The sequence below is a fragment of the Carettochelys insculpta genome, unplaced genomic scaffold, assembly GCF_033958435.1.
Source record: "Carettochelys insculpta isolate YL-2023 unplaced genomic scaffold, ASM3395843v1 scaffold_0057, whole genome shotgun sequence".
In the NCBI taxonomy this organism is placed as follows: Eukaryota; Metazoa; Chordata; order Testudines; family Carettochelyidae; genus Carettochelys; species Carettochelys insculpta.
Genome location: NW_027439094.1, coordinates 2,501 through 7,500, shown reverse-complemented (window position 1 = coordinate 7,500; position 5,000 = coordinate 2,501). Strand labels below are relative to the sequence as shown.

Here is a 5,000-nt window from a genome sequence, read left to right as displayed (position 1 = left end):
GCTCAGCCGGCCACCAGGTCAACCTCGCTGAAAGCGCCAGAGGTTGACCTGGTGTCCGGGGACCGAATCGGACACCAGGTCAACCTCCGCTAAAGCGGCCGGGGTTGACCTGTTGTCCCTGCCGGACTTAGAAAATTTTTCTCTCCAGCCCGGGACCGGGGTTGACCTGTTGTCCCTGCCGGACTTAGAAATTTTTTCTCTCCCGCCTGGGACCGGGGTTGACCTGTTGTCCCTGCCGGACTTAGAAATTTTTTCTCTCCCGCCTGGGACCGGGGTTGACCTGTTGTCCCTGCCGGACTTAGAAATTTTTTCTCTCCAGCCTGGGACCGGGGTTGACCTGTTGTCCCTGCCGGACTTAGAAAATTTTTCTCTGCCGCCTGGGACCGGGGTTGACCTGTTGTCCCTGCCGGACTTAGAAAATTTTTCTCTCCCGCCTGGGACCGGGGTTGACCTGTTGTCCCTGCCGGACTTAGAAAATTTTTCTCTCCCGCCTGGGACCGGGGTTGACCTGTTGTCCCTGCCGGACTTAGAAAATTTTTCTCTCCCGCCTGGGACCGGGGTTGACCTGTTGTCCCTGCCGGACTTAGAAATTTTTTCTCTGCCGCCTGGGACCGGGGTTGACCTGTTGTCCCTGCCGGACTTAGAAATTTTTTCTCTCCAGCCTGGGACCGGGGTTGACCTGTTGTCCCTGCCGGACTTAGAAATTTTTTCTCTCCCGCCCGGTACCGGGGTTGACCTGTTGTCCCTGCCGGACTTAGAAATTTTTTCTCTGCCGCCTGGGACCGGGGTTGACCTGTTGTCCCTGCCGGACTTAGAAAATTTTTCTCTCCCGCCTGGGACCGGGGTTGACCTGTTGTCCCTGCCGGACTTAGAAATTTTTTCTCTGCCGCCTGGGACCGGGGTTGACCTGTTGTCCCTGCCGGACTTAGAAAATTTTTCTCTCCCGCCTGGGACCGGGGTTGACCTGCTGTCCCTGCCGGACTTGGAAAATTTTTCTCTCCAGCCTGGGACCGGGGTTGACCTGTTGTCCCTGCCGGACTTAGAAATTTTTTCTCTCCCCGCCTGGGACCGGGGTTGACCTGCTGTCCCTGCCGGACTTGGAGCCCGAGGAGGGAATCGGCCACCAGGTCAACCTCCGCTGAAAGCGGCCACGGTTTACCTGGTGCCCGGGGAGCGAATCGGACACCAGGTCAACCTCTGCTAAAGCGACCGAGGTTGACCTGGTGCCCGGGGAGCGAATCTGACACCAGGTCAACCTCTGCTAAAGCGCCAGAGGTTGACCTGGTGCCCGGGGAGCGAATCGGACACCAGGTCAACCTCTGCTAAAGCGGCCGGGGTTGACCTGCTGTCCCTGCCGGACTTAGAAAATTTTTCTCTCCAGCCTGGGACCGGGGTTGACCTGTTGTCCCTGCCGGACTTAGAAAATTTTTCTCTCCCGCCTGGGACCGGGGTTGACCTGTTGTCCCTGCCGGACTTGGAGCCCGAGGAGGGGATCGGCCACCAGGTAAACCTCCGCTGAAAGCGGCCACGGTTTACCTGGTGCCCGGGGAGCGAATCGGACACCAGGTCAACCTCAGCTGAAGCGGCCGGGGTTGACCTGCTGTCCCTGCCGGACTTGGAAAATTTTTCTCTCCAGCCTGGGACCGGGGTTGACCTGTTGTCCCTGCCGGACTTAGAAATTTTTTCTCTCCCCGCCTGGGACCGGGGTTGACCTGCTGTCCCTGCCGGACTTGGAGCCCGAGGAGGGAATCGGCCACCAGGTCAACCTCCGCTGAAAGCGGCCACGGTTTACCTGGTGCCCGGGGAGCGAATCGGACACCAGGTCAACCTCTGCTAAAGCGACCGAGGTTGACCTGGTGCCCGGGGAGCGAATCTGACACCAGGTCAACCTCTGCTAAAGCGCCAGAGGTTGACCTGGTGCCCGGGGAGCGAATCGGACACCAGGTCAACCTCTGCTAAAGCGGCCGGGGTTGACCTGCTGTCCCTGCCGGACTTAGAAAATTTTTCTCTCCAGCCTGGGACCGGGGTTGACCTGCTGTCCCTGCCGGACTTAGAAAATTTTTCTCTGCCGCCTGGGACCGGGGTTGACCTGTTCTCCCTGCCGGACTTAGAAAATTTTTCTCTCCAGCCTGGGACCGGGGTTGACCTGTTGTCCCTGCCGGACTTAGAAAATTTTTCTCTCCCGCCTGGGACCGGGGTTGACCTGTTGTCCCTGCCGGACTTGGAGCCCGAGGAGGGGATCGGCCACCAGGTCAACCTCCGCTGAAAGCGGCCACGGTTTACCTGGTGCCCGGGGAGCGAATCGGACACCAGGTCAACCTCTGCTAAAGCGGCCGGGGTTGACCTGCTGTCCCTGCCGGACTTGGAGCCCGAGGAGGGGATCGGCCACCAGGTCAACCTCCGCTGAAAGCGGCCACGGTTTACCTGGTGCCCGGGGAGCGAATCGGACACCAGGTCAACCTCTGCTAAAGCGGCCGGGGTTGACCTGCTGTCCCTGCCGGACTTGGAGCCCGAGGAGGGGATCGGCCACCAGGTCAACCTCCGCTGAAAGCGGCCACGGTTTACCTGGTGCCCGGGGACCGAATCGGACACCAGGTCAACCTCCGCTGAAGCGGCCGGGGTTGACCTGCTGTCCCTGCCGGACTTAGAAAATTTTTCTCTCCCCGCCCGGAACCGGGGTTGACCTGTTGTCCCTGCCGGACTTAGAAAATTTTTCTCTCCCCGCCCGGAACCGGGGTTGACCTGTTGTCCCTGAAGGACTTAGAAATTTTTTCTCTCCCCGCCTGGGACCGGGGTTGACCTGCTGTCCCTGCCGGACTTGGAGCCCCAGGAGGGGATCGGCCACCAGGTCAACCTCCGCTGAAAGCGGCCACGGTTTACCTGGTGCCCGGGGACCGAATCGGACACCAGGTCAACCTCTGCTAAAGCGCCCGAGGTTGACCTGGTGCCCGGGGAGCGAATCTGACACCAGGTCAACCTCTGCTAAAGCGCCCGAGGTTGACCTGGTGCCCGGGGAGCGAATCGGACACCAGGTCAACCTCTGCTACGGCGGCCGGGGTTGACCTGCTGTCCCTGCCGGACTTAGAAAATTTTTCTCTCCCCGCCCGGAACCGGGGTTGACCTGTTGTCCCTGCCGGACTTGGAGCCCGAGGAGGGGATCGGCCACCAGGTCAACCTCCGCTGAAAGCGGCCACGGTTTACCTGGTGCCCGGGGAGCGAATCGGACACCAGGTCAACCTCCGCTAAAGCGCCCGAGGTTGACCTGGTGCCCGGGGAGCGAATCGGACACCAGGTCAACCTCTGCTACGGCGGCCGGGGTTGACCTGCTGTCCCTGCCGGACTTGGAAAATTTCTCTCCCCGCCTCGGACCGGGGTTGACCTGCTGTCCCTACCGGACTTAGAACATTTTTCTCTCCCCGCCCCGGCCCGGGGGTTAACCTCGGGGCGCACAGCTTCCCGGGTCTGACGTGCACGTCCTGTCACCTCCCGGGCCCGGCGTCCTCGTCCTCCCTTCCCCTTGGGCCGGCTCGGAGGAAGTTTTCCCTCGGCCCGGCCTCCGGGTTAATTGTTTGGGCCCGGCTGACTGAGGCCAGGCTGCTGACGCTAAAGCCCGGGGAGGCGGGGGCCTACGGCCATACCGGACCGAATGCCCCCGATCTCGTCCGATCTCGGAAGGTAAACCGTCCCGGGCCTGGCTAGTACCTGGATGGGTGACCGCCTGGGAATCCCAGGTGCCGTAGGCAGCTTTTGGCCCCAGCGGGGGTAGAGCGGGGCGTGTGTCTGCCGTGCGGGAGCAGGGAAGCCGTGAGGCCAAGGCGGCGCGACGGTCCTGGGGGGCGCTGAGGCCTTTCCCTCTGCCTGCCTGCGTGTCGGGGGCGGGGGGGCGGGCGAGGAAGCTAAGGCCCTCACCCGGTGCGGTGCGATGGCTTGGGTCGGGTCGGGGAGAGGGAAGAAAGCGTGTGTGGAGCGTTGGTGGGGCAGGTGTGTGTGTGGGAGTGCTGGGTTGGGCAGGCCGTTGAGGCGGTGGCGGTGGTGGTGTTTTTGGTGGGAGTGAGTTGGGGTCAGGTGGGTGTGGGGTCCCCCCCGGGGGGTGGATGGTCTGAGGGTTAAGGCTTGGAACGTGCGTCTTGGGGGACCGTGGGTGGAGGTTGTTGAGAGCGGGGAAGGCCCTGGGTCCCGGTTGTGGACTATTAAGCCCGGTGGAGGGGGACCGTGGGTGGAGGTTGTTGAGAGCGGGGAAGGCCCTGGGTCTCGGTTGTGGACTATTAAGCCCGGTGGAGGGGGACCGTGGGTGGAGGTTGTTGAGAGCGGGGAAGGCCCTGGGTCCCGGTTGTGGACTATTAAGCCCGGTGGAGGGGGACCGTGGGTGGAGGTTGTTGAGAGCGGGGAAGGCCCTGGGTCCCGGTTGTGGACTATTAAGCCCGGTGGAGGGGGACCGTGGGTGGAGGTTGTTGAGAGCGGGGAAGGCCCTGGGTCTCGGTTGTGGACTATTAAGCCCGGTGGAGGTGTTGCGTACGGTGGATGTAAGGGGGAGGGCGTATGAAGTGACCGAGGAGTGGGCAAGGAAACGGGGGGAAAAATTTGGAGGCGAAGGCGGCCGAAAAAGGGTGCGGTTGACCTGGTGCCCGGGGAGCGAATGGGCCACCAGGTCAACCCCCGCTGAAAGCAGCGGAGGTTGACCTGGTGCCCGGGGAGCGAATGGGCCACCAGGTCAACCCCCGCTGAAAGCAGCGGAGGTTGACCTGGTGCCCGGGGAGGGAATCGGCCACCAGGTCAACCCCCGCTGAAAGCAGCGGAGGTTGACCTGGTGCCCGGGGAGCGAATCGGCCACCAGGTCAACCCCCGCTGAAAGCAGCGGAGGTTGACCTGGTGCCCGGGGAGGGAATCGGCCACCAGGTCAACCCCCGCTGAAAGCAGCGGAGGTTGACCTGGTGCCCGGAGAGGGAATCGGCCACCAGGTCAACCCCCGCTGAAAGCAGCGGAGGTTGACCTGGTGCCCG

At 62.6% G+C, this 5,000-nt stretch overlaps 1 non-coding gene across 1 annotated transcript; it reads left to right on the top strand.

Moving 5' to 3' along the window:
- The first annotated feature begins 3,624 nt into the window (after positions 1-3,624).
- Positions 3,625-3,743, top strand: LOC142006395 (5S ribosomal RNA). Its single transcript, XR_012643486.1, has one exon. It is a non-coding gene; the product is annotated as a 5S ribosomal RNA (ribosomal RNA).
- The last annotated feature ends 1,257 nt before the right edge of the window (positions 3,744-5,000 follow it).